At 39.8% G+C, this 22,638-nt stretch overlaps 1 protein-coding gene across 2 annotated transcripts in view; it reads left to right on the top strand.

Annotated features, from left to right (window-relative positions):
* The first annotated feature begins 10,254 nt into the window (after positions 1 to 10,254).
* Positions 10,255 to 22,638, top strand: part of gdpd5b (glycerophosphodiester phosphodiesterase domain containing 5b) — a 50,863-nt gene continuing 38,479 nt past the window's right edge. For both annotated transcript variants that reach the window (XR_013844802.1, XM_080025099.1), the window contains exon 1: positions 10,255 to 10,644. The gene's annotated coding sequence lies outside the window, so the exon portion shown is untranslated. The remainder of the gene's footprint in view (positions 10,645 to 22,638) is intronic.

Genomic DNA, 22,638 nt, shown 5'->3' with positions numbered 1-22,638 from the left:
TTGCCTCCTTTTTCACAGACAAAATTGACAAAATTAGACAAGCGGTCACCGCATGAATACCAAGTTCAACATATGTGTTTTCCCTGTGCCCACTTAAAATCAATGCAAATAAAATGACAGAATTTTATCTGATCAACCACAAAAACCTGGAGGACATTATACAACACCTGAACTCCTCTTCCTGTTGCCTTGACATTCTGCCCACAGGCTTCTTTAAAACCGTTTTTAGCTGTATGGCCTCAGATGTTCTACAAATTGTAAACATGTCCCTTCGCACCGGTGTATTCCCACAGGCCCTGAAAACAGCAGTCATTAAGCCACTCCTAAAAAAGAACAATTTAGATACATCACTCATGCACAATTATAGGCCCATATCTAACCTTCCATTTCTAAGCAAAATCATTGAAAAAGTTGTTTATCAACAGCTAAATAACTACTTAGCAATGAATAACTGCTTTGATGTCTTCCAGTCAGGTTTTCGACAACACCACAGCACTGAGACCGCTCTGGTTAAGGTCCTCAATGACATCCACTTAAACACAGACAGTGGCAAAAGTTCTGTCTTAGTTTTACTGGATCTCAGTGCTGCTTTCGACACAGTTGACCACAACATATTACTAGATCGCCTTGCAAACTGGGTTGGACTTTCTGGAACTGTGCTAAGCTGGTTTGAATCCTACTTAAAGGACAGAGAATACTATGTGTCAATAGGCAATTTCACATCCGAGCGAACAAATATTGAATGTGGGGTTCCCCAAGGTTCCATTCTTGGGCCTCTTCTGTTTAACATCTACATGCTCCCACTAGCTCAGATTATGAATAAGAACAAATTATGCTACCACAATTATGCAGACGACACAAAAATTTACATAACCATATCACCAGGTGACTATAGTCCAATTCAAACTCTAAGTAAGTGCATTGAACAAATCAATGATTGGATGTGCCAAAATGTTCTTCAATTAAACAACGACAAAACTGAAGTAATTGTCTTTGGTGCCAAAGATGAACAATTAAAAGTCAGTGCAGAGCTTAAATCTGTTATGCTAGAAACCACACACCAAGCCAGAAATCTTGGTGTTGTCATAGACTCAGGCTTGAATTTCAAAAAACACATTAAATCAATTAATAAATCATCCTATTACCACCTTAAAAACATATCAAGAATTAAAGGCTTATGTCTCAGCAAGATTTAGAAAAACTTGTCCATGCATTTATCTTTAGTATACTTGACTACTGTAACAGTGTCCTTGCTGGCCTTCCAAAAAAATCTATCAGACAGCTTCAGCTAATTCAGAACGCTGCTGCTCGAGTCCTCACTAGGACCAAAAAAGTGGATCACATTACCCCAGTTCTGAGGTCCTTACACTGGCTTCCTGTCACTCAAAGAATTGATTTCAAAATACTGATGTTGGTTTATAAAGCCCTAAATCGCCCGCTTTTTATTGGCCCGCGGCCGATTTTAAAAATATAATGTAATATGGCCCTTTGAATTTTTTTTTTTTTTTTTTTTTTTGCATTTCTTAGTTAACCCACTAGTGCAGGGGTGTCAAACACTGATTGATTGGCCCGTGGCACATTTTAAAAATATAATGTAATATGGCGCTTTTAATTTTTAAATAATTTAAATGCACTCATTATATTACAGAGAAATATGTCCCATAAAAGAAAATGAGCAACAAGCCCATCCCAGAGGACCCTGCATAATATTTTATTTTAAATTAATATTGTTACGGAAAATCTATGCGTCCTTCTCCAATAGCTTCTAATTCATCTGACACAGTGTCTCCATTTTTTTTTCATACAAAATTCTTCAGATTTAGCCTCTTAATTTCCCTCTCAAAGTGCACCAGATTCATGCATTTCGCTTTAAAAACTTTAAAAAATCTCCCGGGGGCGCATACCCCCGGACCCCCCTAGGAGGGTCGGGACCTCGGCTGGATACTATTTTCACCCTGCTGGACATTGGACGCAAAGGCAGAAAACACTGGGTGTATCATTGGCATATAAACAAGAGGGGAAATGTGTCTGTTTAATGTGCAAGGAAAGTGTTGCCGTGAAGAAGGATTGCAATTTACGAAGACACTATGAAACTAAACATCAGAGCAGCTACATGTCCTGATAAATGTGTTATTTTTGCAAAGTGGCCCGGCCCTTCGTAGATTTTTCTGTATGTGGCCCTCAGTGAAAAAAGTTTGGAGGCCCTGCCCTAAATGGTCTAGGGCCAAAATATATTACCGATCTGCTGATACGTTATGAGCCGTCCAGAGCCCTTAGGTCGTCTGGGACAGGTCTACTTACAGTCCCTAGAGTTAGGACTAAACAAGGAGAAGCAACTTTTAGTTTTTATGCACCAAATCTCTGGAACAGACTCCCAGGTCTGCTGCAACTCTCAGCTCTTTTAAATCAAGTCTGAAGACTTTTCTGTTTCCATTTTAACCTGTAATTTCTAAATGTTATTCATTCGCTTTTAAATGTTTTATTAATTTGCTTTTCTAATGTGTATTGTGTATTTTAATCTTGCCCTGTAAAGCACTTTGAATGGCCTTGTGTCTGAATTGTGCTATATAAATAAACTTGCCTTGCCTTGCCTTGCCTATGTAGTAGGTAACACATATCTATGTAGTAGGTACTACACTTTTGTGTACCTTATTGTATACCTTATTGTAAAGTGTTACCAAATTATTTATACTTGTGCATCTAATTGTCATATCGTATAAACCAGGGGTTCTCAACCTTCTGCAAGCTGGGCCCCCCCAAAGCTGGGTCATTGCAGTTGGGCCCCCCCACTGACCCTGACAACCCCCCCCCCCTCCCCCCCACACACACACACACACCACCCTACACAGATAGATAGATAGATAGATAGATAGATAGATAGATAGATAGATAGATAGATAGATAGATAGATAGATAGATAGATAGATAGATAGATAGATAGATAGATAGATAGATAGATAGATAGATAGATAGATAATCTATTATTGTTATTATCACAAGGGCTAGGCCAGTGGCGCACCTTTGAGTTGAACATTGGGTTTAGGGTTGGGGTCCGGAAATTTCTTATATTTTAACGTTAAATTCTGGTGCACTTTAATAGCTAATTATGAGATTGTATCAATGAGACACTGAGGAAATGTTTTTTTTAAAATCTCCTTAGAAGAGAAGAAAATAGTAGCCTAAATAGAACATACACAGAATAAATTCTACAATAGGTATACCTGTTATGAAAAAGCTTCACAAAACAAAGTCTATGATCAATGGGAAACACTGCTGTCTGACAACCCAGTTCAGAGAATGTTTCAACTATTGAGTCTTGGATTTGGAAAGTGGCCAGATTTAGCTCAAAATGCTACCTGCGATTAATGTGCTGTGCAGCCTGAACGCGGAGTTGTGTGTGTCTCAGTGGCGATTCCAGGAAATTTTGACTGGGGGTGGCCAAGGTGGGACACAGAGCTAGAGTGGGGTGGCCATCGCACCCCTGAATGAATAGCATGTGATATGCTGTACAACCAATTCAAAGATGATTTATAATCCCAAATGCCCAAATCATGTTAGTATCCATTGTAATGTTTGTCAGAAAACTAAACCCCTGAAGGGGGGTCTGGGGGCATCCCCCCCAGAAGATTTTTTTGTGTTTTTAACATGTAATCTAAGCATTCTGGTGCATTCTGGCGAAGATAATAAAGGAAAAAGTCAATATTTATTTCAGTTCAGATGAATAGTAAAATTAGCAAGACAACATAACTTGCTAGCAGCCAGATGCCTAACAACTGGACAGAGGGACGGATGACCACTAGCTTTTGACTAAATATCTTGCTAAAAAAATAAACCTTTATTTATGAAATTCTGCCCTAAGAACATGTTACACTTGCTAACTACAAACTTACATTTTTTTATTCAGATTTCAAAAATCTGCTGGGACACGTGCCCATACACATGCATGGGTGGCACGCATGTCACAAGCGCACTTATGCTGTTTTCAAGACCTTTGCTGACCAGAGACCAGTTCTAGTGGCCACAGTCCTACCATTAATTCAGTACTTAATTGTAAACTGATCTCATATCAGTGGATTGGAGTGTTTGTGTGATGAACTTGGCAACTACCAAAAAAAGTTAAGAAAGAAAAAATATACATATCATCTCTGAACTAGGCTACGTATCAGGAAAAAAATTGAAATTACAAAAAAAAAATAAAAAAAAAAAATAAGATTTTTTTTTTTTTTTTTTTTTCATCCCCCTCACGCCCCCCCGGTAGAGTGTCCGCGCCCCCCCGGGGGGGCGCGCCCCACCGGTTGAGAACCACTGGTATAAACTATTCTACATAGTGTGATAGTGACAAAATATGTTCCAAGTAAGGAATTCCATCAATCTCTTAATCCCCAAATTCCTCCTGGTTTGCAGCCCCCCACTGGATAATGTCCTGACATGCCCACTGATGAGTATTTTATCTCAATGGCTTTGTCAAGAGAGAAACTCCAGAGAGTTCTATGAGGGGGGTTAAAATTATCTTCATGTTCCAACCCTAATATATGGCTGACATTATGGGGCAGTGCTGTTTAGACATGAGCGGGCTCACAGGCCTTTCCCTCCCCTCAGGGGCTGTTTGTCATCTTGAAGAAGCCCCAGCAGCCACAGTATACACTGGAATTCTTCAGCATGTGTTAATTAGGGGGCGACTTTGGATCAAGCAAGTCTGGTCCAATCTCCTAATACACATAAACCCTGATGAGGTAGCAATCCTCTCTGCCTATCTTTGTCATAAAGTTGATGTTAAAAGTGGGAAGCAGAGAAGGCTCATGGGGGGCAGGATGTTAAAAAGATTGTGTTTTTACACGGCAATGGGGACATTTCTGTAGCAATAGATAATCTCAGGGCAGACCACCATTTTGACACTCTATTATCATGTTTGCCTAACAGAAAAGCATTTGTGCATAATGGAGTTTTTGCAATTTAAAAAATAAATACATTTTAAATTATTTTTTGTTTTGTTTTTTTCTTCAGGAAAAAGGGTTGGAGGGGTCGTCCAATGATGCAATATTTCACCAACCGAAAAGCAGAAAAAAAGGAAAATGGAGTAAAGTCATGAAGAAGGCCTTTTCGAATGTGAATCTGGAGAGAAAGAATAACACACCTCAGAGGGTGGAGCGAGTCTTGCGTAACTGCAGTAACTAAATGCTATTTGCGGATAGGAGCCCATTCAACATCTGGTCGTCATCACAGTAACCTCAGCTCCAGTCTTGGTCAGTTGCAGCTTGAGCTCCTCTTTCTGTGTGTTGCAAATATAAGTTTTTTTGTTTTTGTTTTGCTGGTTTTTCTCTAGTAAATTCAAGTTTGTTTCCAGTACATACATGTGGATTTAAAATATGTGTAATGTCTATGTTTGACAGAATACCAACAATTTTACAAACAGGATTACAATTTTTTTTTAAGTATTGAAAGAGGGATGTAAGGTAATCATTAAGTTAAGTATTAAGTCTTTTTATCAAGTCATATGTTACATTTGATGAGGAATGAATATCAACCAAATCAAATCCAAACAGCTGTGATTGTAGTTAAAGGTGCTACTGTAGAGGAAGACCGACCTACAGTATGTTGTGAACAAACAGTGGAGGTCAGTCAATTTCCTGTCCCACCATCTGTGTTAGTCCTTCAAACAGAAAAGCTCATTTTGGCAGCCTGTTGCAAATGCTAAGAGGTTTTCTAAACACCCCTATATCTGCTTAAAGTGCTAACCCTTTCCTCTCTAAAAGTGCTAATCCTTCCTCACTATAGGAAGGGTAAGCAATAAAAACTCTCCCCAGTTGTGTCTGAAGTACTTTCTTAAGAAACAAAATGTATTTCCTTAAAACAAAACTTTTTCGTCAACATTCAAAGTCCCAAAAAGGCACCAAAGTTTCCCAACAAATCAGCTGTATGGACCAGAGTTGGTCGTAATCACTTTACTCTGACACAAAAGACACACTGAGGTAATGTTAAAAAGAACAGAATGACACGAGACCTTAAGCTTCTTCTTAAGCTTAGTGTAACAGATGTAACTTCCTGAACTTTTGGGTAGAGTTGTTTTTGATCTGTCTACATGCATGATCCATCTAAACCACAGGCACATCAGCTGTGCAAAGTGTCAATATGCTAGACAGCTAGGATGCAATGATAATGAGAGAATTTTTTCTTAATTCATGTGTTATCAAATGGAGGGTCAAGGCCACTTGCTCTGATTTTGCCATGGATTTTGAAGAAATGAATTGTGTTTGGTAACTGCATTAAACAGCTGATGCTTAAGGAGGAGTATCTGTATTTGTAATTTCTTAAACACTGCAAAAATAATAAACACTCCCTCAAAAGGTTCTATTACTTATTCTCCCTGAGAGACAATATTGTACAATTCACTTTCTGTAGACTTATAGCAAGATAGTGGTATCACACCACAGTATGTATCATGCCACTACACAGTTCACTTTTAATATATGGTATACTAGATAAAGTGTTTTACGTTGAAACCTTCCTTATCTGATGTTAATCTTTTTCACAAATTAATGATATTCAATCATAATGTTACGGCTGGCCAGGCTTACCACTTTTATTTCACAAAAGAACAAATGATAATCTGATAATAAAATAAAAATGCAGACAGTGTTTTGTCTGCATTTGTCTTTTTGTGATTTAAAGATGGAGTCAGGGATTCTGTGTCACTTTTTCTCAAAATCAGTGAGTAGGCTATCTTGTGATTTTGATAACAAGCGTTCTCCAGAACCCATGACTCCGCCATTAAGTTATTGATGACAAGGCACCACTTCTAAGATGAATATTTCTGATACTGACATAGCATGCCCCCTGGTGGGCAAAATTTAAATGCTTCCTCCATGGCCACTTCATGGAGTTATCTTGGTAATAATTCAAGTGAAGATTAAGGTTATACTCAGTTATATCTATTTTCTTGTACTATATGGATGTATGTATTGTATCTTTTGGTGACCTCCAAAAAGGAGAATTTTGCAGAGAAACAAAAGACATCCACCAACCCTTGACATCTCTTGGTAAGCCTTATAACTTGGATATAAAAGGCTGCTATATGGTAGCCTGGCGCTACCAGACCATCGTACTTCATTTCATTTTTGAAGGGAAAATGAAATTTGGGCGGAAGTAGGTAGGCGGGCGGAGCCAGGCTAGCTATATGGCTGCACATTTAGAAGAACCAGTGTTATTAATTTGTAATTAATTTGTCCGTGCCAGACAACACATCTGCTATTGCATTGCATTGTGGTCTTAAAACCACTAGATGGGGTGCAAAGCAACCGAATAGAGTCCCCCTGACAGTGATTTCACACGGTTGGAATAGATTTGTTACTGCATATATGCTAATATCAAAAGGTATATAACAGGCATGACAGTAAATTGAATACATTTTGAAGATGAAACCCGAGCTGCTCTGTTGATAGTCAATAAGAGTAGCTTTAGACACATTGACTTCCACTTTCTGTTGAGAAGGCACTGGCATCCTTTTCTGTTCTCATATGTTCAGTATTGGAAGAACTTTTTCAGACCACAGTAACATGTGTCAAACCAAATCTCTGCAGAGATATCTAATATCCTAAACAGTCAGAGCTGTTTCAATGTCCTTTAGCCTTGATGCCATGAGGCCTCCGAACAGATCGCACCGCAACGTGAAATTCCAGCAGACTTTCAAAGTCATAACAGGCTGTTGAATTGGCATGCAGACGACACAGTTGGATTGAGTCGGTATTCCGATTATTCCGTCTTTATTCCCCCCCCTCTCTCCCTCTCTCCCTCTCTCCCTCTCTCCCTCTCTATTATCTGTCCTGGCCTGTACCCTTTAATTGGTCATCAGTCACCAACTCTTGGCCCGAGCCTTCCTGGGTTATGTACCCAACACCTGCAGAGGAGACCCCAACAGGCCGTCCCACACTTCCTGCCCATGGTGCTGGTTGGCATTTAAAAGAAAGTGTGCAGTTGATAACAAAGCACAGCAGCTGGAGATGCTGACTGATGCTAACCTGTGGAGAGCTGAGGGGGGAAGCCCCGGGTCAGCCACATCTAACAGCGATATGCCACAGGAAATCTTCCTGATGGGGAACATTTGCCTTGCTTCCCCACCCCTGGGTGCTCATGGAGAGGCAATGTCAAGGTGTGTGTGTGTGTGTGTGTGCCTGTACGAGTGGCAGAGTAAATGTGAGGCCGATGATATGATCTCAAGTTATTGCCAGCTTGTTAAAGGTCACATATTATGCATATTTTCAGGTAAGAAAATATCATTTGGATTTCGACTAGAAACTGTTTTCATGGTAGTGCAAACAAAATATTTATATTTATAACACTGCCATTGCTAAATCTCCTCTTTTCAGCCACTATCTGAAATGCTCTGTATAAGACACTGTCTCTTTAAACCCTGCCTTCCAAAAAGCCGAGACTACTCTTATTGGCCCTAAATCTTACTACTAGTTTTCCAGAAAGCTGGAGAAAAAGAGAGAGGGTGGTTTTTTATCATCATTCTAGTCACACAGAGGACTCATATTTATGTTGAAAAAATCACCCTGAAAAAGTGCATTCTGCACAATAGGTACCCTTAAACCTACACAATCTGAAGGCAGTTTTATGCAACAAGGAAGACACCATGCATGTACACAAACTCTTAATTTCCATCAGAATGATTCTTATGTATCAGGCAACATCACTGCACTGAGGATTGTTTCCTTGGTGATAAATATGAACCATAGTTCCCTTTTACCATAACTCTTCCAACACTTGACAAAGACATTCTCATAATTAAGGCTATCTAATCAAATGCAATTGATCTGAATATAATATAATGCTTCAAACACTGTATCTGTATCTACTGATGATGAGTTTACACCCTGGAGACCTGCTGACCTCCTGTCATCGTGGAGGACCATAATCACATTCTGAGTAAGTTTCAGTGTGCTATCTTTACACAATATGTCCCTCCCTGGAGCTTTGGTACAGAAAAAAGCATAAAGGTATTTACATATACTGGATAACAGATAAACTGATGAGAGGTGGATAGGGTCATCAAAAAAAACATTTAACTAAAACATGTAACCTTATAATGTGTGTGGCCCGATGTAACAGGTTTTAAAGCTTTAAAAATAACGTTCACTGATGTTGTGCTTTCTGGGAAAATCACTCTATCTAATCAGGAGTTACTGGGCTAATAAAACATCTTTTCTGGTAATATTCCGAGATGCCCCTTTAGGACAGCACAGCACTGTCTGGATTTCCAACTTAATGAGATGGCCCATTAGGTTAAACTATGCAGTCAGTAAAATGTGTTAGGCCTACTTGATGGTTTCAATGTATTATATTGTATTTAAAATGTATAGTAGCTATCTGATACCAGTATTGATTGAATTAGCAACAACTAAAGGATTTTGCGAGGCACACACATTTTCTGTGATCTAATTTCTGAAAATCATTTTCCGGATACAAGAGGTCAACTAGGCCTACCACCGCGGCAATCAGTTGGTCGATTACGAATGACTCTGACCGTGAATGCAGATGGTGTCCTTGTGGCAAGAATCAATAGATCAGTTTCGTCTAATGAGTCATCGGTAGCCTATGTGTCAATACGATAGTGGTGACTAAGTCTGAACCTGGCACAACATTGAGTGTGTAGGGGCCAAGACCCCTTTAGGGAGTAGTTTATGTTTGATTATTTCCCTTGTGGATATCGTATGAGATGTAGGCCTATTTGTGGGTGTGGGTGTGGAAAAAAACAAACACTCAACTTTACAAACAAACATAGCTTTTCATGCCCTAAAGTCTTTGAAGTATCTATATAATATATCAATGCTGTGAAGATAACACACAGACTGATACAATGCATTTTGGCTGAAATAGCCTACTATTTGCACGTTGTTGCGTTCAGGTCAAATCGGAATTTTCGATCAGTTAGGGAACTTTAGACAGGCGAAACGTCGTTCAGCAGGATCAATTTATCAAAGTTGTCAGTACTTAGGGACATTTTAGATCTCATTAACATCCTCTAATATAGCTGAATTTAGGTAATTCCTATAAAATAAAACAAACCGAACGGGTTTAAGTTTGTAGGACTGCACAAAACACCGGGGCCTGCTGTTTTTTCCGATAGGACATGAACGCGCAGCAACGGGAGTAAAGTCAGCTTGGTGACGCTCTCACTCTCACTGTACAGGAGGGCTGCAGATAAAAAACCACCGTCACACTCCTCCCACCACTCACTACATTGAATTACTCTGCCGGTGGTGGAGCCTGTGTGTCGCTGCCCAAGAAGCGAAGAAGTAGCCCTCGCTTTACCTTCAGAGGGTAGCCTACACCACACAAGACGGAGTAACTGAAAATATAAGACGGGACTTATTTTAGCCACACCGCCGCCTGCACTCACCGACCCGGCTCTTTTGCTCCTTTGTTTTCGGTTAAAAAAACTTCGTCTCTGTCAGCGTTTACCGGGCCACCCACCTCTCTCCCACGTTACCTTTTACCCCGCTGACTCTCGGCGACGGTGGGCATTTTTCTTTTTCTTTTTACCGGGGCGAAGAAAAGCAGCAGAAGATAAAGTCTTAACTTTAAATTGCTGACCTCAAAGCTATCTCCATACCTCAGAGGAAAGTGGTAGCAGACCTCAGACAGGTGAGTGTTTTAAGTGTTTGTTTGAGAAGAAACACATTTACCTTTGACATAGGACAATTTTTTCCACAGTTTTGTTCTTTCAGACTTGTTCTTTCTTTTTCGTTTGAACACCTCACTGCCACATGTCAAAAAGTGTTTGTGTGTCTCGTTAATTAGAGTGTTTGTACCATGGTAACGCCAGCTAACATTCCTGCACCGTGCCCACAGTCAAATACAAGCCAGAGTAGGTTTACCATTGACATGATACATGATTGATCTTTTGGCTTTTTCCTCAGGCCCATTCAACTGTATTATCTGTTTTTTTTCCAATGGTTTAAACTCAGTAGCCTTATTATCCCACTGCTGCTCACTGGTGGTCTCATTTGCACCCAAAGACGTGGGACACGCCCATGACGTTGTGTCCCATGAGAGCGAGGGTTTTCCCTTTCGGTCACACTGGAATGGATCGATTCACACAGCCGAGCTGCGCATCCTCACTCAGTTTATGTGATCGCAAATTCAAAATAATGCATACAGGTAAAGAAGGCATAATCAATGCAAGTAAAGCCTCAGAGGCTTAAGGTAGATTTCCCCTTCCGTATTGCAGCCTTTGTTTACTCAACAGGGTTCAACATAACTTTTTTTTCCTACTGGCCCGCCGGGCCAGTGGATCCGAGTTTTACTGGCCCCTTGTATATTTTCACTGGCCCTGCACACACTTTTTTTTCTTCATAATTTAGTGTCAATCATTATAATACCTGTATTAGAAAAATAAAGAAAATAACCAGATGTAAAGGGAATATCTATACTGTAACAGTATATATATTCCCTTTAGATTTGGTTATTTTTCTTTTAGTTAATTATATGAAATGTTGATATTGCTCATACACATAATATAAAACCAGGCAAACATATTGAATTTGAAGCCTACAACTGAAAGTATGTTGAAAGAGTGGGCCAGTATTTTAAAGTCCAGTAGTTTGATGGTTGTTTTTATTCTTGAATTTGGGCAGTTTAATGAATAGTTCACCTGCAGAAGTCATGTTCAAACATAAAAAAAAAAAAGAGATGAAGGTCTGATCATTCTTTGTGGTGTGGTAGGCTGTTTTTATTACTTTCTCTATGCATTAGGGATGTGAATGACCGAATGACCGGTTTTCCACTTGCGCTCAAGTTGACTTTAAAAATAGAATAGAAATCCGAAAATCAGGGGGTTATGCCGTTTTTTTAATGGGAGATTTCACCGTATACGAGTTCACGTCTGGTCGTGAGCGCGCAGCGAGTGTCACTTCTCCATGAAATGTCAGCTTCACATAAGAGTCCAGTGTGGGACCATTTTTTCAAACTATTGATAAAAAACAATGCAGTGCAAAATATGCAGCATAATGCTAAACGCTCGTCTAAGACTATGACGTTAAATCACCTTAGAAACACACAATGCCTTCGTCCGAGCATAGCAGCGTTTCACCGTGTGATCTCGCCAGCGAGTGAGCCGTCGCGCAGATGAACTGTGGTTTGTGGCTAAAATAATAACCGGGGATATTCCCCCCGTTAGCGATTTCAATGGGAAAGACTTCCGCGATCTGATTGAATGTCTCGAGCCTGAAAACACAGTGCCAAACTGCGCGACTATAGGAACTGTACAGTGAGCGGAGTCCCTCCGTTGGTTTCTGTCTACAACCGACACAATCACCGGAGACGCAGTCACAGCGTTTAAATAAAGCCTTTCATTTGTATTACCATTGGGGCTTGCATGCAAATACTGTAACATAATGGCGGCAGCTAAAGGGAAAGCGCAGTTATAATTTTCTGCACCTGAACCTCTGCTGTGGGAAGAAAGAAAGGGGGCAAAGCAAGTCGATTGATTTGTCGACTCGCAGGCGGACGGTAGGCAGCTCTGCCAACGGAGCGAGAGTGCACCCGCTTGTTGCCCCGCCTGTCAAATCACCCACGCATCGGTTGTCCACTGGCCTTTCATTAAAAAATATATTTTATATTAGGTTTATTATATTGAGTCTTAAATAAACACTGCTTTCATTCCGACTCTCAACGCGCATTTCAATGAACCATGATGTAGTCTACAAAAAGATACTGAACTGTGATTGGCCAGTCACTGGCCCGGGCAGTCACTGGCCCGGGCGGGACAGTGACTGGCCAATCAACTTGCCCTGCATATGATTTTACTGGCCCCGGGCCATCGGGCTATACGTTATGTCGAACCCTGCTCAAGCATAGCACTCTTGTCAGTTACTTGCACAATCTATGCCGTTATTTTTTTCTTGAGTATTATATAGGCTAGTAGTATATTACTAGAAAATTTGTATTACTTAGATGTAGCTGCTATGTCGGTATTCCAAGAAATAATTGTCAAGATCTGATGACTTATTTCATGTACTGTATGTAGGCTGGTGTGATTCTATCTGCAGGAGTTAAATGTGGAGTCAGAGATTCTGGACAATGTTGTCAAAATAACTATGTCAAAATCAGCTTCCTGTTCGTACTGTTTTTACGCTGAAAAAAAATCTGTTGTGGTGTAAATGCACAGCCTAGGCTCTGTAAACGGGTATGTAAACAAAGAGTAGGGGGGCATAGTAGCTAGCAACAAGCCAGTTTACAGACCCTATGCTGTATATTAAGATTTTTTTTTTCAGTGCACCCTGCACACAGAGTACATACAGGTAGCAAATCGGAAAATAAGGAAATATTCACTGATTTTGACAAAGTGATTTTGACAAATGATTCTCCAGAATTGCATACATTTTAAATCTAGTATACGGGGTTACATCATCTCAAAACATTGTCCATTTAAGAGGATCCATTTGGTGCATGGTCTCTAACTGTGAGATCCGTCTTGACTGTGTTAACACTTCCCCATCTGTCACTGCTCCACCTCCAGTTAAAAACAGCTAACACTTATTTGTTTTTGGTAAGGCTTCCAGAGTTGACAAATGGCATTATTAACATCCTCTAGGCATGTAAATACTTACTTTTTAAGGGATTATAACCTGTTTGGTCAGACTTTCAAAAGAGGGATGAGTCAAGACTATAAAACTGAATATGCAAGGCTAGTTTCTTTTTTTGAATCCCTTTTTTATTGCAGCATCTATAAATGAGTCGGAGGTTCTTGGAATGGATAGTGCTGAATACTGAGTTTTTTCACTTCTTTTTGGCTTGCACAGTACAGCTTAGTATGCGCTTCTGCATGGTAAGCTGGCCTTCTGTCCTGAGGGGCGGCCATCTCCATGAAAATGTTTTCAGGTCATGACATTTGTAACTCATATTGTGTGCCACGTGAGAAAGTCAACATTACTTCTCCTGACGTTCAGATGGCTCCAGTTTCAGCTGCGGGACTTTGAGAAAATTATACAAAGGTGGACATTTTGAGGTTGGATGGAAAATAAATACTGACATAGTATATATGTTTACATACCTTAACCATAATTGGACCGGGATATGGGTAAGGTGTTGTGCAGCCATGCTGGAATCGCTAGTTGGCCCTGTTTGAAAAGTGCTTTAAAATACATCCTTGAAAATGTTATTAGAGGAGACTAAAGGGAGAATGGAGGGAGATATAATAGGTCAGTAGATAGGAATGCAGTGTACTGTGAAGACATAGCAGTAGTCCACTTATTGGTTCGCAACTCTTTTTCACACACACAAATGTGTGAATACATTGTAGAGCTTTCAAACCATTTCTTCTCTCTACCTCTTAAATTGCATACAGTATACAGTGCTGCTGATTAGAAAGTAGTTGCATGCCATGCAGAGTTTCATACAATAGCTGACCCTATTGTCCATTTGTATTGATTCTGTGTTCCATTCATTCCACTTTGCCTTGCTTATATAACTGCCACTGTGTGATATACTGCATCCTTAAATAGCAATCTAAAAGCAACACTCATCCTACAGAAGATGCACTGTACGAGTAAGATATTTGTTAATTTCACAAAACACATCTGTCAAAGCTTTGCAGATTCAGCTAGATGGACTTTGGGTACAAAAAATATCTGTTGTTGTTATTATTGGCCTCCCTGAAGCGGTGAGGTCCAGCCATCTCTCACTCACTCACTCACTCACTCACTCACTCACTCACTCACTCACTCACTCACTCACTCACTCACTCACTCACTCACTCACTCACTCACTCACTCACTCACTCACTCACTCACTCACTCACTCACTCACTCACTCACACACACATGAACTCATCTGCTGTGCCTATCCCCAGCAAAGATAATGGACCTCCAAGAAGAGCTGGCACGCTTCTGAAAGTGTTCGCTATTCATTTGTAGCAGCCACATTAAAAAACGGATTTCCATTGTAGTTCCACTCTGTGAAGCAAAAGCAAATGTTTAATGCAACAGTCATGGCTTACTCAACTGAATTTCAGAATTTGAAAATGGGTTCAAGGCTTTGTACATGGCAGCCATTACTCAGAAGAGGACTAAAATGTTCCCAGTACTTGACGTCACGCTGCTTTCATACTACTGCAACCACTTTTCCTTTCCTTACCTTCCTTACCGTTTTCGACGGGGCTAGTAGAGCTGTATTGGAACACTTAATAGCAACTCTTGGGGTCAAATCCATGTCACAGTTTTATGAGTTGGTCTGATTCTGTGATTGGTTTAGAGTTGATGAAGTAAATGTGTGGAAGGAATCGTGGAAATGTAAATTACTAGAAAATGCTTCTTTAAAAAAAAAACAGATCCAAGCACACAATCAATGATGGACAAACCCAAAATGGAGCTTTGCTTCACCATGTCCAAGAGAACAAGCTTAATTAATACGAAATAAATATAGTCATAGGTTGGAGATGGAAGATTGGATACAATGTTGAAAATAACTTGTTATACAAGACCAGGGGACAACTCCGCTCTTTATCTGCATGTGATATCACACACTTAGTCTGCGTCTTTGAGTCAACAGTTTCAAGCCATCAAAGAACACATTTTGCCAGCTTATATTCATGTTTTTCTGTGTGTATTTGTGTATTTGCCTCAATATACTTGTGCAGGTAAAACGTTCCAGGCTAATAATAGCTATTTAACCCTCATAGGAACACTGGATGCTTTGGTACGCTGTCTTTAGCAAGTTTGCAACTTGAGCTCTCTTTAAAGTCCACTGTCAGACAAACTGGGAGGTGGACGCACGGTTATTTTGTCAAAGCTCGGCTCCCCTGGTGAAAAAAGGCAGGAATACTTCCTTGATTGGATAACAAGTCTGTTTGTTTTTCTTTCATTCTTGGCAATATTCCCACCACTTGAGACCCACCACCACAGAGTTCCTGCATTGACTTCTGTAATGTGCTGAGGTAAAGTACATTTGAGTAAAAGAAAATAAGAATTTTCGTATCTTCACTGCCTCACCTCTTATATGTGAGAAGTGTGTAATGTTATCATGTCATTGTCTTAACTGGAGAAAGAATGTGGCCTTTCAGGTTGTTTCATGATGAGTGTTTTCCAAAATGTTAGTATTTACCATTCCCTCACTACTAGGGACATATTTTGTTGCCATACTTGTAATAGAAATAAAAATCAAGTGTTCATATAAGGAGAAAGCTCAGTTTCCCTATAAGAAAGCCAACTTTACCTTGGTGGCACCTGCTCTTCTGGGCCTGCCTCCCGGGCTCAGACAGCAGTCACAGTCGAGGCCAGAACGTGGTGTGATGTCAACATACAGATGGTGGTGAGGAGCCCTCATGCAGACACACACAGATGGCATCTTGATAAAACATACTAGTCCAACCACTTTCTCTTTTGGCCATGAAACATGGTCAAACCGAGAAGCTGGGAGTGAACTAAGCCAATTGAGTCAGTTGTCCATTTGCCCACAACAATGGTTCCCACCATGTCCCTGCATGCCACGGATGTCTTTGTCAGCTGTTTGCTTTCCAGGCCACAGTATCAGCACTAGTACACAGTATCACTTGTGATTAGGAACCAACCCCATAATACTTTTCTCTCAACCCTATAACAGACGGGCTGTCCTGGAGGGTCCAGACAAAACCCTTTCTGCCATACTTTAGATCTGCTTAAGCCTCACAGCAGACAGCAGGGGACATTGGATTATTATAGCAAATGGATTTAGAAAGTGTTGTCCCAGGTTGAAGTACAGGAAACTAAAGGTGCACACTCAAGGGTTTTTGAAAGTATAGCTGCAAAATGTTCTGCCAGCCAGCACTACAGGCATGTGCCATTAAGAGACACATGTTTATGTAATCAAAATAGTACAGAGATAACAACTTTAGAACGCCTAAAGGAATAATTGAAATCATCCCAATACTCTCTCCTATGAAACATCCTGTATATCTTGCATCTTAACTGTAGTGATGAATTGGCAGAATGTGCCACTGTGAATTATCATGCCCCTTTCTGTGACAGGCATTTTGTGGATAAAATACTGTAGATTCAACTATGCGCTCTGATAATTAGTGGTTGTATGTGTTGCCTTAACACTCTTTAACAAAAATGTGCAAAAGTGTAAGGCAGGTGTAAAGAAATGCTGTAAACTAAGAATGCTTTCAAAAACAGAAGTTTTAATAGTTTATTTTAATAAATTAACAAAGTGCAGTAAATTAACATTAGAGAAATCTAAATCCAGCTGTGCTATCAGCTCAGAACCGGCAGAAACCAGTGGGACCCAGTCAACCAGGTATATCCATCTACTGTTGTCATTAATCCTGACCAAATCGTCAACTCCATTTGTAGAAACTTGCAAGAGCCTCCACCACCATGCTTCACTGTTGCCTGCAGACACTCATTATTGTACCACTCTCCAGCCCTTAGGCGAACAACCTGCCTTCTGCGACAGTCAAATATTTAAAATTTCACTCATGTTTTCGTGCAAAGTTGAGTTGTTTGACCTTGTTTCCATTTCCAATGTATGGCTTTTTGCCTGCAACCCTCCATGAAGACCACTTTTGAAAAACCGTGTCCAGACAGTAGATGAGTGTACCTTGGCCCCACTGGTTTCTGCCAGTTCTGAGCAGATGGCACTGTTGGACTTCTTCCGATTTCGAAAGGGAAATAAGCTTGATGTGTTTTTCAATTTTCTTTGGCCAACCACTGCATCTATACGATCCTCAACGTTGCCCGTTTCTCTGTGCTTCCTCACAAAAGCAGCACATCTTGAAACCCCAGTCTGCTTTGAATTTTTTTTGCTGGGAGAGACCTTGCTTATCCAGTAGAACTACTTTGTTCTCTCACTTAGCATTTTTTTTAAATTGATAAAAATGAACAATTATTATTTGAAAGCATTCTTAGTTTACAGCATTTTTTCACACCTGCATACAACTTTTGCACAGTACATACTATATTGACCATCTTATAAAGCCATCATCTGAAAAACATCCAGAAATAACTGCCTACATTTCACTCCTCCATTACCAAATGCATGGACCATTTGATGAACATTCTGGCAAATTAACAATTATATGCTTGGAAAGCCGAAGCAGGATTTTCAATAATAGCAGCTGATATGCCAGGTGGGCTGGACATGTGAGCTTAAAGCTTAGATCTCCTTGTTATCAAAGCTTTGATTATCAGTGTGAAGGAACATTACATTCGAATTAAATTGATGATATAAGGCTCTTTTTAAATAGACACCTTTTCCTATTAGGCAAGGCAATTTTATTTATAAAGCACATTTCAGGCACAGGGCCACTCAAGGTGCTTCACAGGGTTAAAATCAAATAAAGAATACAAATACAAAAAAGGAACAGATTTAAAACATGGATAAAAATACAACATTTAAATAAAATAATTAAAACATTTTACCAAAAAAAAAAAAAAAAAATTATTAGATTGAAGATAGGATCCAGATGTTGCACATTGATGGTTATAACCCCAACAAGATAATCACGTTGGTTTAACAAAGGAAGCATATAGCGCCCATTCCCCATCCCTTTCGTCCAGGCTGCCCCTCTCTCTCTAACTTACCAACAGTACATTGTGTCTTTGTAGATCCAGAAACAAATGTCAGAAAATGCAGGTTTTCAGCAAGTAAATCATAACCTGCTTCATTTCAATCCATGTAGTAAATAGTCACTTCTTATTATAAAGTTGCAATTGCATTCTTAGCATGTTTCGATTGACCCTCATTTTAAGAGGGTTAAACAATTTTTGGACAATATCGTATCACAATCTTTTTGACAAATATTGTGATTTGATTTTGGATACAATTGAAATAAAATCAAGCTTCAGTTCAATATTCACTGTGTCACAGTGTTATTACACCATGTCTGAAGCAAGTTCTTTGTGTTGTCAGTTACCTCACAGTGCTTTTGTGAGCGCGTTTTCATCGTAAATGACCCTGACATAGTTTTTTTTGTTTACCAGACGAGGCTGGAGCATCATCACTTTCACTTGACCTTTTGTCCGTACACTTCTCATATAGCTGCTTTTTCATGTGGTGATTCGGGTTAGTATTGTTGACTCATGATGTGGTGACTGTCCCACGCAGGCCTTGCTTAATACCTTCTTTTGCCGTCTCAAACCCAAAATAATCCCTAAATTGTCTAACGTTGCTAGACCATTTTCCCGCTCCACGAATGTAACGTTTTTCTTCTTGGTTAGTGCTTTGGGCCAATTCTGAGTGGTGATCATGACTAGAATATATTATTATTATTATTATTATTATTATTATTATTATTATTATTATTATTATTATTATTATTATTATTATTATTATTATTATTATTATTATTATTATTATTATTATTATTATGCCATTGACACTTCAGTATTGGGTTAGGCACATTGCATTATGTATATCCTACTACGCAGCCTTTTTATAGAAGTTCATATTTCAGAGAGGATGAATCCTACTGACTTAATAGATAAGAATTTGTGGTTTAAGTTGAATGATTAGAAAACCTTTGGATGGATTGCTTTGAAATTTGGTATCCACACTGATGTTTTCATCTGGGCTGCCTCATACAGTTCATTCTATTAGGTATGCACTCTTCACTGTGGGGTCCAGTCCACCTCCTGTCCTTAGTGCCTGTATACCTTCACTTTCACTTCAGACATCCACAATCACATGCTGTAAGTTAATGAGACATCCTGGTGCAAGTATTAAGCAGTCAATGTGATCCAGCCGTTAAAGTGATAATTATTCGAACCCACACAACAGCAGCTGCCTAAACAGTGGCCTGGTATATCAGAGGTTAGCACTGTCACCTCACAGCAGGGAAGTGCTGTGATCAAACCTGCAAAGTTTGCATGTTTAGCTTTTTCACCAAAGCATGCCTGGGTGGTTTACTTGCAGCATACTCCAAAACACAAGCATGTTAGGGATTATCACTATTCCCGCCTTTGGCCTTGACACCTAGTATATGAAACCTAATTACATTGGTAACATCATTGGTTGATCCCTTCAGGAGGAGATGCACTGCAATTGCACTTCCCAAAACGCCTAAATCAATAGGCTACCAACTCCTCCATCCACACACCAGTGCCTAAATATGCCTTTATTGTGCACTTTATCACACTGCTCTGTCAAGCGCTCTCAGTGCAGCATCAAAACAGCTTCCTTCTATACCAAATCTCTTGTCTTCAGTCCACAAAGAAGCCTTCTATGAGGTGAAGCCCATATTCAGGTACTGAGCCCAGATTATTTTCATCTCAAAATGAAAAATGAGAGCAATATCTCTACACATCACTTGACCCACTTACACCTCTGTCCATTCATCTATGATGAAAAGGGGTGGGTGGATTCCCTTCTCTTCTCCTGGTAATTTATTTCATTTTGATGTGCTCTAATATTGGAAACGAGTTAGATTAATGGCATTTCCTGTTCCTGATGTCAGTTTTCTATTTTGAAGATACTGATGGACTGTGATGATTAAATTCATTTTCCCCCAGATTATCTCTGACCCATATTATTTCAGATTAATTTGCTCTTAGTTTGATAGTGTCAGAATTGTCTGGATTATTATTTGATTCTTTTAACATACCCCTCCTCCAATGTGGTCAAATGATCTCATTAGTCTCTTTATGCTGCTGTTCAGTTTAGAGTATTCATGATTCCTTTCATCCTTAGATGGCTTTGTGCTGCATACACTTACCCCTTGTGGCACTACCCTGGAGTTTGTCTTTTAAATCCAATGTTTAATGTATGCCTTGCATATTGTAAATTCTTGGGACAACTGACCGGCTCAGTGGGACATAAGAAGGGACCGGTCACTCACTATCAGCAAGCTGCTGTTTGTGCTCCATCCAGCTCGCTTGTCCCTTATCTGTGAAATGTTCACACATGGGACTTTTCTAATGTGTTGATAGATCGTTTGCAGAATAGAGAATACATTTACTCAATATTTTTGGTAATTTGTGTGATCTGTCATACTCATAGAATGCAAACCATGACATGACTGAAAGATGTCAAGATTTTGATTTGCGTTTTAATTTTCTATAGTGTATGATGATGTTAACCTGAGTTTACCTGAGTTTTTGGATGTACACTCATCATGTCGCCTCACGTGGTGCTTTTTCAACTGTTGATTTAGGCTTCTGGTGTTGCCTCGCCACTGTTCCATGACGGGCCTTACCTCCACCACAATACCTTCTATGATTGCACATTCGTCATTTCCAACCCAAAATACTCCCTGCATTGTCCAGCGTTGCTTCAGGCCAATTTTCCGTCCAATGAATATAGTTGTCCTTGGGTTTCACGTGCTTGTTGTTGGAGGGCATGCATTCAGTCGCCCTGTGCCTTATGATTAATGAGTATGACTATCACATGGCAGGATTTTGACGCAACAGTTTGAACCTTGGTTAAAAATGGGTCTATAAATGGTAAAGTCAGTTTGTCTGTAATGCCTCATTTCCACTGAGTGGTTCGAGTCAGCATGGTAACGCTAGCTCTGGCTTGCGTTTCCACCGCAGACTGCACCCTTACTTGGTAGAGCGGCGTATTAACTCAATGAAGTTGAAAAAAACCCACACAATAAACCGATAGTTTCACTCTTTCCGAGGTGACTACGCACAGCTTAAAGCGAAATTTATTCTCTTCGACCAATCAACAAACTTCAGGGTGTAGCTCCATCCTTTTGGGACGGGTTGGTACCCAAACAAAAGGGTCCCAAAAATAGTGGAAACAAGGCTTTGGGTCAACAGAATGTTCTGGCACCCGCACCTCTCAACAAGTATGTGTTGACTACCCAATTCCTCTTATCTTCTTGATGTCATGAGAGAGAGCTATATACAATTGTATATTTATTCTACATCAGGCCTTGTGTGTCTAGAAATTAAAATGCATTCATGCTTATGAATATGCCAAGGAACCTTCTGAAGTTTACCAAGCTGACCTCAAATAAATATTGTCATTGAAGACTTGCATGTAGTCACCTCACGTTGCCCCATGTCTTCGAGTCACTTTACACAACAACTACAGCCACCTGCTCTGCCAGTATACCTGCTGCATCTGCACCAGAGGAATGAACAAGGTGTGTGCAAAATGCAAATCAGTTGGTTTGCTCCTGCTGGATGAGTGTATTTTGACCACTGCTACTACTGACTTTGACTTAGTATTTTACTGCAAATCGTTCTCAACTTGTTAAATCCAGCAAACCATTTTGCTTTTTGCAAAAAATGTTACAGGAATTCCTTCCCTTCCCCCCTTTTCAACCAGTGTTGAAAAATAAGGCTTGACAATCCTTTTCCTTTCATCAACCTCTCTTAACATCAAAGACAACTGTTTTTTTGCATTTTCAAGCTTTATTTGATAGTATAGAGTTTAAATGGGGAGACAGAGCGAGAGTGGGGAAACTTACTTTTTGCTTATCTGCAGCCAGCTGATCAGTATTCCTTCCTTTTATGTTTCAATATTTTTTGAATGTGACATGCAAATTGTAACACAGTCCAATTTGTAAGTGCATGGTCACTCCTGGTGACCCCAGCAATGCAATCAATGACTGTGATTGAACATTCCACCCTCCATCAGTGGGTTGTCTAACACCAGATGCCTGGATAGAATTGATGCATGATATAAACTTTAAGCTGGCAGTGAGTAAGTTTT

This window comes from Ammodytes marinus (assembly GCF_949987685.1).
Source record: "Ammodytes marinus genome assembly, chromosome: 3".
NCBI classification, from domain to species: Eukaryota; Metazoa; Chordata; class Actinopteri; order Uranoscopiformes; family Ammodytidae; genus Ammodytes; species Ammodytes marinus.
This window is presented reverse-complemented; position numbering and strand designations above follow the sequence as displayed.